General features: G+C 41.3%; 1 long non-coding RNA gene across 1 annotated transcript; it reads left to right on the top strand.

Moving 5' to 3' along the window:
* The first annotated feature begins 8,543 nt into the window (after nucleotides 1–8,543).
* LOC137483011 (uncharacterized) lies at nucleotides 8,544–12,278 on the top strand. Its single transcript, XR_011004323.1, has 2 exons — nucleotides 8,544–11,234; nucleotides 11,376–12,278. It is a non-coding gene; the product is annotated as an uncharacterized lncRNA (long non-coding RNA).
* Nucleotides 12,279–13,327: the final 1,049 nt, after the last annotated feature.

The raw sequence follows: 13,327 nt of genomic DNA, 5'->3' as shown, positions 1-13,327 counted from the left end.
CCCAAACTATGAGCACATGGAGGCATGTGGAGAGATTGTGTCAGATGTGGCAGCAGCTGTTGACAAAAACTTTATTTTTTAGACCCCACTCTGCCTTGAAATATGTTCAATGCCAAAAGGCAGAGGAGGGGTTAAAAGCTCTCCCCCACCCCACCTTATCTCTTCCACACTCTTATCTGTCCAACAGCCCATAATAAATCAGAGAAACTCTTCTTCCATCTGGCTCACTCTACATTCCTCACTTCCACATGATTTGGGAACATTTTCCTGACCTTTTGTGACTTTTCTGGTATTACACAGAGCAAGAGGTTGAAACCAGGAATGTTTCAACCGTGGAGTTGTCAGAGATGCACCGTTCCTGACACCTCTCCTGGTCTTTGCTGTCTGCTGCTCTTTCTACCTTTGAAAGGATGTGCCCAAGGAAGCAGCCCATGGAGAATGTCCAGTATGGATCCACTGCAGAGGGAGTGTTATAGGAAAACACAAGGCTAAACACCTCTGAGGCCAGACACTGCTCCGTGTGGTCCCAAGACCCTTGTGACATTTGTATATGACTAGCAAGAAGCATGGAGGAGCTGTGGAAGGGATAGCTTTTGGCATTGGTCAGTTCCATGGCAAATATCCCAGATATTTGGTCTTTGTCTTATAACTGGTCCTTGATGCTGAGAGGTGAGGTTTTCCAAAAAACAAAAAGAAAAATTGTTGCTCCTATTTCCCAATGTTTTCATTATAGTTAAGCACCTTCCATCTTTCTGCTCCATATTTCTCTCCCATTCTCCTCAGCAAGTTCATCACCTGAGGATGAGCCACCAAACCAGTTTAGGCCACTAATTAACATCCAGATCTTATTTTTTCTTTTTCTTTTTCTTTTTCTTTTTCTTTTTCTTTTTCTTTTTCTTTTTCTTTTTCTTTTTCTTTTTCTTTTTCTTTTTCTTTTTCTTTTTCTTTTTCTTTCCCTTTTTCTTTTCCTTTTTCTTTTTCTTTTTCTTCTTATTATTATTATCATTCCCATAGAAAACTTATAAAGGCCATGTGATCTCTGCCAGAAGTAGTAATTACAGACACAAAAAATCCCTCCAGATCATTTATTTTTGTAAAGTTTCATCTTCTTCTTGGCACATCCAGGAAAGGCTCAGGGTTAGTTACCTCCTTTAGGTCCCATCTCCAGCCACCAACATGTTCTGCACCTCTTCTCTGTACATTTCAAGGCACCTCGTACCAGCTGCTGCTCAAGACTGTCCATGACACAGAGGAGCAGTTGTTCCCTGAATTGAAATGCAGCACTGGATCATTTTGTTTTGTCCCAGTGACTGTCCAGAACAGCAAGGTAGAAAGTAAGAGAGACCCAGTGGGACCCAGATCTTCAGTGTTCAATATAAGTCCTTTCTACAGGACTGAGGCCATGTTATCCAAGAGTGCAAACCCAGTCTGGGAGATGGGATTCTCTGACAATGGTTATTTAAAGCAGCTCTACTGCTGCTTCTTGCTCATATCCTTGCCAGCACAAGACTCTTTTATTTAATACACATAACTTGAAAAATGTAAATTTTTTGTTCTGTCTTCTGCCTTAAACATTCATTTTCAAGGAAAAGGTACAATATGTGCATACATTAACTGCCATGCTTATCCAAATGGTGGTACAATCCCAGGCATTTGAGTTAGTGGGCTTACACTGTGCCTGCATAGCTTTGTGTGTTTGCCTTTGTAGTGTAGTAATGGCTCAGGCCTATGTATGAATAACAGTGGTCAGACAAGTTATTTGGTGGTGTAACTGCACTGGCTCCACTCAAGTTACTCCTGCTCTGAATCTAGTCCCTCATATCTTTTTCATATAATTAAAAAAACAAACAAACAAACAAAAATTCATGGTTTTCAAGTCAGATACCCTTCAAGTCAATAAATATGACACGAGAGATTATAACCTAGAAGTAAGAAATATCTGCTACTAGCAAAATTATTTCTAAAGAAAAAAAAAGTAAAAAGGAAAAGAAAACCAACCCTACACCAACATATGGTATTTATACCTCTAATGGAATGAGCTTCATAATTTATTCTGGGGTTTACCTTTTCATGAACTCTGTCTTGTTCCTGCTCATGAAAGATTTTCTGGTGCTTCAGATATATTAAAAGCACATCATTTCTGTCTCCCTCCTCTCCTTTCTGTGTCTTCACACATTGATATATTTTTCTTGTGCACATGGCACAGTAATAGCAGTAATACTGTTTGTTTCGGCTCTGCTTTTTGTCTTAGGATCTCGTGCCAAGACTTATAAAACAAAGAGCCTGAAGTTGGGATTTTATATCCATGCTGAGGCCCTTAAGCTACAGCCCAAATTTTGGAGGTGCTGACTTCAAATGGGATTGGTGGTGTGCAATGCCACTGCTCAGGACACTCATTGCCAGGGTAAAGGTTCAGTTCTCTCAAGCCTAAAGTTGTCCATGAAGGTCTTGTACCTGTGGCTGCCTCTGCATCACTGCACCAGTTCCTTGGATGCACAAGTTTTGGCCGGATTGACAGGCAGTCGCTCATGGCAGCCACAGCAGGGACCAAGGCCAGGCAGCAAGGCCTCACACCCTGTTTGGTTAGACAACTTTCATCTAGTGCTTTGGAAAATTCACACATCACAGCTGCGATTTTCAGGGGCTTCCAAATATTTGTCTCATGTTCAAGCACATTTTTACCTACTGAAGCTTTTGTGCAGAGCACTTAATACCAACAAAAGACTTTTGCTGACCTATTTGAAATGCGTTGCTGTCACCCCAGCTTTGAAATATGGCCTTTTGGTCACATAAATCCTGCAACTCTCCATCCCATCCCATCAAGAAAGACAGGATGAGCAACAACCTCCCACAGCAGCGGTGATGGCTGCCCTGCTGGCCCAGCCCAAGCAGGGATGCCCTGCAGAGGGCCAGCATGGGAAGCAGGGAGAACATGCTGCTCATGCCAGGAAAGGATGGGCATCTGTAACCTGCCAGGGTTTATTTTTGTTTTCTTAACTGAAACAGCTCTGTTGGTATAAAACATGTGCTAAACCAGGCCCCAGTCTTCTAAGAAAATCCCAGCTCACATAGCCCCTATTTTATTCCGCCATCCATCTCATGTTACAGTTAATGGGAATAACATGTGATTTTCCAAAGACAAACTTTTGCCCAACTTTTCCTGTGTATATATTTCCCTCAAACCTCTAGATTTTCATTGCATTCTCTCTTTTTTTTTGTATTATTGTTAAATGATTTCTATCATTTAATGTCAATTTGTCCTGTTTACTCAATGTTCTCACCAAAGGAAAATGGAAAAATGCATATACTAAAAAAGAACCTTGAGTGCTTATCTCATTGTAAAAATATTGGTTTTCTAGGAAAGTGTGGTTCTGATAGAGTCACTTATTCTGCCAACATTCTCTTCCAATTTTTTTGTTTCCCTTTTTATCTCTGTTTTCCCTGCTCTATGCTTTGCATATTTTATTGAGAAAACAAACATACTTCGCAGTCCAAAGACTGGATAGGATGCGTTCTTATGAGAAAACTTCAGACCACGTGTAGTTTATTTTTTGTGTCATTGATTTTGTAGTAGATAGAAGTTGTGGTATAAACTAACAGGATAATGGTTTTGATCAGATTCCAATGCTTAATTACAAGTCTGCTATAACTAATTTCCTTCATATGCTCACAGCTGCTATGCTTTTGTCATTGGCTTATTTTTCTTTGAAAATCTGAAAAGCATCAAGTTTTTCTGTGAAAGTCGTCTGCCCCAACTGACTCCTGCAAACGCCTCATTACCACGGTCATTCTGCAAAGCTGCATAGTTGTTTCAAACCTTGCATTCAAATAATTTCTCTTCATTTTTATTTTTTAAGGAGAGAAAAGTGCTGTTTTGAAACATGTGGAATGTCTGCCATGAGACCAGTTTGCTTTACAATAGAAACGGACTTGTGGGAAGCACAGCAGAATTTACTGGCTTGGCTTCACCACTCATTTGTAAACAATATGTATTTTGAAAGAAAGCACTGGATGATGTTGGGGTGTTTGTCTGTTTGTTTGTTTTTACAGAGATACATGATATGGCCCCTTAAGCACTTTATTTTAATGGGGAAATCTACTCAGTGAAATCTCCACCTATTTGGGTGGTTTTTTTGGTTTTGTTTGTTTGTTTGTGTTTTGGAACTTTGTAACTCATTAGCAGCTAAGCTAACATATTACAAAGCCTAAAGCGTGGTAGTATCACACCAATATCATGGGGAACACCCGCAGAAGCTGGGGGCAGAACTGATAACCTTAACTTATCCCCATATCTGATAGATGTGCTGCTCTGTGTGGGAGATGAAATCAGTGTTTAGTTGGTGGTTTTGGGCCTCTCCCACGGCAGATCAATGCAAAACTCACCCTCCTCACTTAGTGTGGGTTATGGTTGAAGGGTCAGGCTGGGTAAACTCCACACCAGAGCAGGATTGGGCAGAACAGGACCCACAGATGTTTCCCCCCAATTTTTTCTAGGTACCATCCTGACTTTTTTGTCTCAGCCTAAGGTGACCCCTCCCTTATTGATTCCAATGAAACTTAAATTGGGCTTATTCTCATCTGGATGTTCAGCCTCGGTATTGTCAGATGCTCCTTAGTAAATCTTAAGGCACTTGAAATAATACACTCAAATGAGAACTAAGACTGCTTGATGGGTTTAAGAGCCATCAGTCCTTATTTTAGAAGAGGCAGCTAAATCAGGGATGGAGAGGTAATATATATCTCTATCTTCTAATGTTAATGAAGACAGCATTTTATATCAATGATTGCAAGCAAATGCAAATGTATGTAGATTGTTTACTTAGACAGGAGATTTCATACATTCATCTCTGCATTCCTCCTTCTTCCCCTATCTTTCCACCCAGGAAGAGATACTATTGTTATTCTAGTCATCTTTCTCTTGATTTTATTACTTAACAGAGCCATAAAAATGACAAGAAAATGGATTTTTCAGACAAAAGTCTCCTGTTCCTAGTGTAATTTTACATTGAGCTACAGATAGTGACAACATCAGATAGTTTATACATTTCTCCTTTAATTGTATACCACAGACCCATTTTTAGTGAGGTACTCACCACTACATAATTAAGAAAGTGTTTAAAGTGTCTTAAATGCTTGATGTGCAAAGAATTGCAAGCATGAGGCAGCCATTGCTGGAGATGCTGCGCTGGGCTGAGCCTGAGCCTTTGCAGAGCCAGGGATGCAGCCTGGGTGCTGAGAGGGGCACCAAAAATGAAGAGATGTGAAGGGATAGCAGGCACCAGCCCTCATCACAAAGCCACCAGGCAGCACACATCTGTGGGAGGTTCTGAACTGCAGAGACACAGCAGAGGGCTTTTGTGCGGGTCTAGCAGATTTGGGCTGAGGATGGGGGTCTCATCAGGGATCTTGCTCAGAGCCCCACACAGCCCCTGACAATAAGCCTGATTCAGCTGAAATGTAGGTAAAAGCTGAGAGCCAAGCATGTTACCTCATGACCACAGAAATGGTAGAAGACTCAGAAGGAAACTGATAAACTGTGCTCATTATCTCAATGCTCAGGCTATTTTGATTTTTTTAACAGGACAAAAAATTCATCTCATTTTACTAAACAAAACCAAACACGTTTACGATTTAGCCTTTTCTCTGGAAGACTTTGACTAATATTTCTGTGCTCTGCAAGGGGATTTGAATACCTCACACCCCATGGTTTTCTCTCCCTGGGGCAGCTCTGCAAATCCCAGCATAAATCAAAATAGCTAGCAGTAAAACATCAATGAGCAGATTTGCCTGGTGGTCTGCTAAAGGCTCCTGCCACAAGAAGGATCAGAGCTGGGCTGGGGAAGGAGGCAGTCAGGGATTTTTTGGTGTGGCTGGGTGCTGATGGATGTGGCATTTGTCAGGGCAAGGGCACAGCAGAAAGGGGAAAAAAGAGGAGAAGAAAGGTCCATCTTGAAGAATAAATGAGAAGCACCACTCCCCTGGGAAAAATATTTCTTACATAATAAATATTGTGATTGATTTGGAGTAATGTTTAACAGATGTGGACAGAATATTCTTCCCTAAAATAAGATACTCTTAATTGAAACAATATACCTTGTATCACTATCTGCAAATTTAAAGTGCTTACTTTAGCTTAGAGATAAAATAAGCTTAAGCACTGGGAAGGATAGTCATCTTCCCAAAATTTTTTCAACAGCTACCTCTCATCTCTCAGAACTTGTTGTTTCATCAAGAAATTCTGTAGTCCAAAGCTGGTTTACAGGGAGCTCAAAGCTGTGGGTTGTAGTTATTTTCATAAAGGCTATTTTTTTTAACAGCTGACAATAAAAAAAGGGCTGGTTCATTTCATATGCAAAGCAAAGGATTAACTGGGAGAGGAACATTAATATATTTCTTTCCTTGAGGAAAGAGCCAGCAGAACTGTGGCTTCAATTTGATTTAGCCGAACACCACTGCCCCTTTCTTCAAAATACCCTGCACCCCCACCAGCTGGTATCATAAGGAACATTGTTTGCAGGGAAAATCACATGCAGAATCGTATCTACAACTGGCTTGCATAATTACTCCATGTTTTCTCCAGAAGGGATCATCCTGTGGCAATAATTATGTCAAAAATGTGCCCTGAAGAATAATATTTCAGGCAACTGCAGCCATCAAGCAAATACACTGTATAATAATGTTATTTTTCCCCTCTGAAAGCTCTCACTCATATTTGTATCTTGCCTGGCTAAAACTTCCTCCAAGGGAAGCAGCAGATTGTTTGTAAGGATAGCACATCTATCAAAGCAGGGGCTGTGTAGCCATCCTGGCCAGGCTCTCGCAGCAGCCCCTGGCAGGTCTGGCTCAGATGCAGAGCTATGCTCGGACTTTGCCCCAAGCAAAAGATGCCACCTCTAATATACAGAACTGTCATGAATTTGTTTTTTGTCATAAATGAAGCATGGGTCTGTGCTTTAATTTTCCTCACTGCCCTCTGTCAGGTAATAACCATAAATATTGTCCTGAATCATTAAGTCACAACCTGAAATGTGATCCTGCCCAGTTCCCAATCAGACAGCCATCTGGAAGATGAAAGAAGTCTATTTTCATTTTAGAATGATCCAGACTCTAATTTGTAGTAACAGTCTTAACAGGCTGTTTCAGAGACATTAACCAGAGGCTGGTGGTGGTTGCTCAAGGAGGGGGCATTGTGTGTGCTGCCTAAGGCATGTGTCGCAAGCAAAGTAACCCGCCACTGCTCTGAGCCTGCAGCCTCTGTGGCTCTTTATTCCAGCCCCCTGCTTCTAAATGGGCACGGGTTATGCATGCAGGGTGACTGGAAATATACAGTGTCATAAAAAATGCCAACACATTTGTAGGAGACAGAAAATAGTGTTTCCACAAAGCTAACAGCGGTACCAGAGGTCGTATAAATGCCTCCTATCTTAGGGTTAATTCCATGCTGAAAGCAAATATTTTTTCTATGTATAAAAATGTATTTATATATACATATATCTTATGATTTTCTGGCTACTGAAAAAGGCGTTTTCACCATCAAAGGGCTCTTTTACTGCAAAAACAAAATAATTTTTCTCTGTTAGAATCAAAGACAAAAAGTAATCAAGTGATTATGTGGCTGAGCAAAAGCACTGTCAATCACGATCTTCTCATTACATATCTGAAACCACTATCCCCTCCTGACCCGTGATACCTTTCCTTAGTTAAGGACATCAAAGACCAGCTGGCCCGCGATTGCCCAGGATGAAATGGGAAGCATGTGCATCGTCTCCCTGCCGAGACGCTGGAATGCTGCATTTCTCTGCTCCCCTGACAGCTGCAGTCTCAGGGGTTTCTGAGCAAACCCCGCCAGGACTCACTCAATTTTCCCACTTGAGGATGATGCAGTTGTTTGGGAGCATGGTGGATCCACTGATATATGTGTGCCATTCTGTGACTAGTGTTTTAAAATTAAGCCATATTAGATTATTTCAGTACAAAATACTAAAAGGCTACAACCTTAACTCTGAAATTTAGATAATTTTGTCATAGGTCTTTTTCTCCTTTCTCCCTATCTCTCCACTGCTCTTTCTCCCTCATCCTTTAACAGGGCTGAAAGCACCATGTTCAGTGCATCTTCATGCTCACTCCCTTGCTCTTGCAAACGTGCCAATTAAAGATGGATGCTTAGGCAGGGAGATGTAAGTGCATCCAGCAGCAGCCATCTCTCTCTCAAGCAGAAATTCAGAGCAGTGACCATTTGGCTGTCTCCTGTTTTCCTTGATGTTTTATCATCCTGGGTTATGTTTCCTTTAAGGCTTACAGAAAGCATTTGCTATAACAGATGTGTGTATCTAAATGAGCGTAGCCCAGAGATTTGGAAATGACCACACAGGGGTCTCTTACAGGTAGAGATAGCAGAATTAGCATCCTTCTGAATAAGCCCTTCTATTTTTCTAAACTGCTGTGAGTTAGAAATGGTGCAGAGAGAAGATAAGGAGCAAAATAAATGCTGTTTGCCTGCATCTCTGCACTGCAGATATATGCTAAAGCTATTTCCTAGCAGGTAGGTTTGATGTGTGTCTTGCACAGGGAAGAGAACAGGGAGGATAAAATAAGGATGTCACCTTCTGAATGTTTTTGCTGAGGAAGATCTATACTATACTCTGCTGTATGACCTGCATCCCCCAAAACAGCTTTAGCCACCCTGAGTGCCCTGTTCCCCAATATAGGTGACTCTTTGAAACCTTTGTGCCCTCTGGGGTGACATTTCCCATGTGCACACCACCATATGCATAGGTCTCCTACTCATTTCCTATCAGACTGCTGAGATATTGGTGTTTCCATCTAAATTTCACAATGGCAGGAAGTAAAAGACACTCTGGGTGCATTTCTCCATGCATCACTGCATGAGGCTTGCTGCAGCTATTATTTCCGTCCCAGCAAGGCATTAGCTGGGGTCAGTCTCAGGTGCTCAAAGCTGCATCTGGCAAATGGAAATCTCCACTCTGAACCTGATACATTAACAGACAAAACAGTCACATAGCAGGGGAAAGGAAATTCCTGATCATGTTCCAACTCTCCTGATCAGAAAAGGATCACTGGAGGAGTGAAATCCTGGATATACTGGCACAGAAGAGTTGTTCATCCTGACCTCCACAGGCTCACGTTTAACCACGGAGGTGAATATGTCAGTGGAAAATCCAGATTTGGCCCCCTATTTCTATGACAAAGACACTATTTTTCCTTCCCTATTGAAAAGTAAACATGTCTAAGTAGCAGCCACCAAAAATCCAGCAGGAGCACAAAGCACTGAAAGCTTCACTAGTATTGTCTTTCCAAAAATATATAAAGGAAGCTCTTTTTCATTATTTTTAAATGTTAAAGCATCTACACTGTACTATTACACTGCAATGCACTGAAAATAAAATCACAAGGATGATTTGGCATATCATACCATGTCTATTGAAAAATGTCCACTGCAGCCCTTTGAAATCATTTGGTAAGTTTTTATTTTGCTTTTTTAAAAGTCACATAATTTGGACAAAGCACAGTTGTGATAATAGGGAGCATGCTGGGTCTTTCTACATTCCACGGCTGTAATAATGAAGCCATTAAATTACTAGGTCAGAGGCCCCAATTCGCAAAGAAATAATACCAGTTTATTATTTCTAATCTTATTAAGTTAGAAAATTGTCTCGAGATGTAACATCAACCTGTAATGGCTGAAGTATTGATTATATTAACCCAGTGCTCATGGATAATTCAAAGATCCTGATTTCATCTAATTTCTGTAATTTTTTTAAGAGTCCAGCCCAATTTTTTATAGCAAACTAATCCAGAATTATTTCTATAAATAATGAAAATGTATTATAGGATTTGCCAGGAGTAAGCCAATAAAACATTCTGTGTGATGGCTAGTGGAGTGGAGTTTTAATCCCTTTCTTCTTATTCTTTCTTGAATCATGAATCTTCTGAATCTTCTTTTTTTTTTCCCTTGGGTTTTTTTCCTCCTTTTTTAAGTCTTCCATTGTTGTCTCTTTTGGCAATATAAATCTGCATATTACAGAAATATCCATGGATTTGCTTTGTTCACCTTCTAACTGAAATTGATAGGTTCTTTGAAGATTTTACCTAGATAAATATAACAAACAATATCATTTCAGCTCTGACAAACTTGATTCTTCCCCAGTTTTGTACCACAGCTACACTAGCAAGGGAAATGGTGTAAAACTCCATGTCACTTGGTTCCTAGAAAAAAATTTCGAACTGTTTTAATTTGCTCTAAAGTTTTTAAGAAATATGCAGTAGTGTTTGCATGTGCACAAGTGATGCATATACCCTTACTCTCACAGGCACACCTGGATGTGGTTCAAGGTCCATTAAGCTCAATGGGAATCTTTCCATTACTTCATTGAGCTTTGGATTGAGCCTTGGGGGTTGGTTGATTTTAAATATACATTTTCTAAGGTTGTTTCTGATCTTTCCCACTGACCTCGCTCGCACCACTTTCCCAGTTTCCATCCAGAAACCCCAGCTTGAGAAAAGCTGTGTTTGGGGATTTTTCCGTGCCTCCTTTTCTGCCTCCATCCCTGTGGCTTTCCTATCAAAGCACTACATGCATTAAGAAAATTAATGTGACTTAAGTTACTGAACCAACCTGAAGGCTAGTTCACTCAAAAATATTTCCTATAAGGATATTTATTAGCTCAGAAGACATGTGTGGGCAGAGCATGTTATTTAGTGACCTGTAATGCCCAAATAATGATCACAATAAATCAGTACTCATTACTATGTAAGGGAGGTCTGGATCGAGTGACTCAGTGGGTAATGAGGTCTAATTTAGTGCCATGGTATTATTTTACAGAGTATTTGGGGCAGGGGGCAGGGAAGCAGGGGCTGAAAGGGGTCTAATTACCTCAGATTTCTCATGTGATGATGAGTCTCTAACTTTGGCCAGCTGCTTCAGCAGGGTGTTAGAGGTCAGGCCTTTAATTGCTATTGCCTGCATTTCGCTACATTAAGTAAATAAATATTTAAGGTCTGGACCTCTAACACTGGGTTAAATGGAGCAAGACTGGGGCTGAAATCAATATAATAGGATATAGTGAGGGGAGGGAAGGGGGAAGAGCACTGAGGTAGAAGATAAAGAATTGAAGTCTTCCTTGATGAATGGGCAAGGGGTGGATTTAGGTGTAGGGCTTGCTGGTAGCAAAACCCTGGACCTCAGAAGGACCAGCACAGTCCATAGCATTTAGGTTAAAGGCCCCAGAACCTTGATTTTTCAGCTTTTATTTTGAGCTGAGACCCCAGAGGCATTACTCCTTCTCTCCTCTCTCCTGAGACCAGGGTGCAACTATTGTCTCTTACATGAGTGGGCATTCCTCTGTTACCCATAGGGAAGAAAAGATGCACTACTGGAGACACAGAAGGGGGTATCCCAAGGTTCATCCCCACCAGATTTTGATACAGTCTGCAAGCACCAGAGCCCAGAAGCAGGCTCCTTTATAATGCATGTGTGCATCCCAGGAGCAAGACAGTCCTCATATAAATACAACTTCTGGAACATCCAGGCTTTTAAGCCCTGTCTGAAGGTTAACTGCATGTCAACTACCAAAATTGGTAGTAAGCATTGGGTGCTGAGCTTGCCATTGGCAGGGTCCCTAGGTGAAGTTCTTGGAGCTGAAATCTCTTAGAAGTTGGTTACTCCATCCTCTGGAACGGCCTTGAGTGATTCCTGTTCTGGGAGTTCATAAAAGCAAAGCTGAGTTCTTGCAAGTTGTGAGTCCTTGAATTTCAGGGATATATGGAGCTTTCAGTGGCACATGGGGATCCAGACTCCAGGAGCCAGGCACTGGGCTCAGCCTATCTCCTTGGTATAAGAGTCCAGGAATAGAATGGTATAGTCTTCAGCATGCATGAAGCCAAACTGTCATCCCCAGAAATGCATACTCCTTCTGGTGGAGACTTGTGCCAGCTCATCTCCAAGGCTCTGCTTATACCTGTTATGTCTGGATGTTAGGAACAGACGAGGCTCATGGGAGACATCAGTATAAATCCTGCCTGGAAGATTCAAGTGGAAACTAAAACTTTTTCTCACTCTAATACTCAAAGGAGAAAAGAAATGTTTTCAAAAATGATTCTACATACTAGCTTTCACTCCTTTTTCCCATCTTTCTCCCTCCAGCCAGACAGAGTGAGAAGTGGGGAATTGCTCAGTAATTTCAGTCCCACTTTGCTTGAAGACTGAGCCTTGTCAGAGGACTTTTAACAGATGCAACAGAAAATCCCTATTTCAGAAATGGAATGGAATGGAAAGGAATGGAAAGGAAAGGGAATGGAAAGGGAATGGAAAGGGAATGGGAAAGGGAAAGGGAAAGGGAAAGGGAAAGGGAAAGGGAAAGGGAAAGGGAAAGGGAAAGGGAAAGGGAAAGGGAAAGGGAAAGGGAAAGGGAAAGGGAAAGGGAAAGGGAAAGGGAAAGGGAAAGGGAAGGAAAGGAAGGAAAGGGAAGGAAAGGAAAGGAAAGGAAAGGAAAGGAAAGGAAAGGAAAGGAAAGGAAAGGAAAGGAAAGGAAAGGAAAGGAAAGGAAAGGAAAGGAAAGGAAAGGAAAGGAAAGGAAAGGAAAGGAAAGGAAAGGAAAGGAAAGGAAAGGAAAGGAAAGGAAAGGAAAGGAAAGGAAAGGAAAGGAAAGGAAAAGGAAAGGAAAGGAAAGGAAAAGGAAAGGAAAGGAAAGGAAAGGAAAGGAATGATGTGTGAAGGACTTAGGGAGAAAAAAACAGTAATAACTACATAGCAGCAACCAGTGTGTGCAGAACAGCATCAGGCTTCTGCATATTTCATAGTGGAAATGAGCCATTTCCCTGCAGTGGGCATCATTTTAGATGGGAAGGAGAGCAGACAGAGACTAGGTCCATGAGCTTTCCTATCGCTAGCTGTGGTTACTGTATATATTAACACTGTGCTGCACAAGGCAGGCTCTGACCAACACACTCTTCAAGCCTTGTCCAAGAAACATCACTATAGCTATTTTTAAATCACCAAGGAAGAGCTTCCTACTTAGAACTGTCCTATGGTTTCCTAAGAGAATAACATCTGTGCAGCGATGCACATTACCAATATCCATGTGTCAGCACCTTCTCTCTCCTCTCCCTCCATGAACTTAGTGACTGATTTAACCAAATTCTACAGAGCTGTAGGGATCTCAAAGATGTGAAATTCTGCAAATTTAATTAAATACTCAGCCACACAGAGGACACAGGTCTCAATGGTTGCCATGCTGGCAGAAAGGCTGCAAACTGACCACTCAAACTCACAGGTACAAAACATTAGCAAATCCACAAGGAGAACACT

Source organism: Anomalospiza imberbis, chromosome 1 (genome assembly GCF_031753505.1).
Source record: "Anomalospiza imberbis isolate Cuckoo-Finch-1a 21T00152 chromosome 1, ASM3175350v1, whole genome shotgun sequence".
NCBI classification, from domain to species: Eukaryota; Metazoa; Chordata; class Aves; order Passeriformes; family Viduidae; genus Anomalospiza; species Anomalospiza imberbis.
The sequence above is the reverse complement of the archived record's forward strand: the minus strand, read 5'-3'. Positions and strand labels throughout refer to the sequence as shown.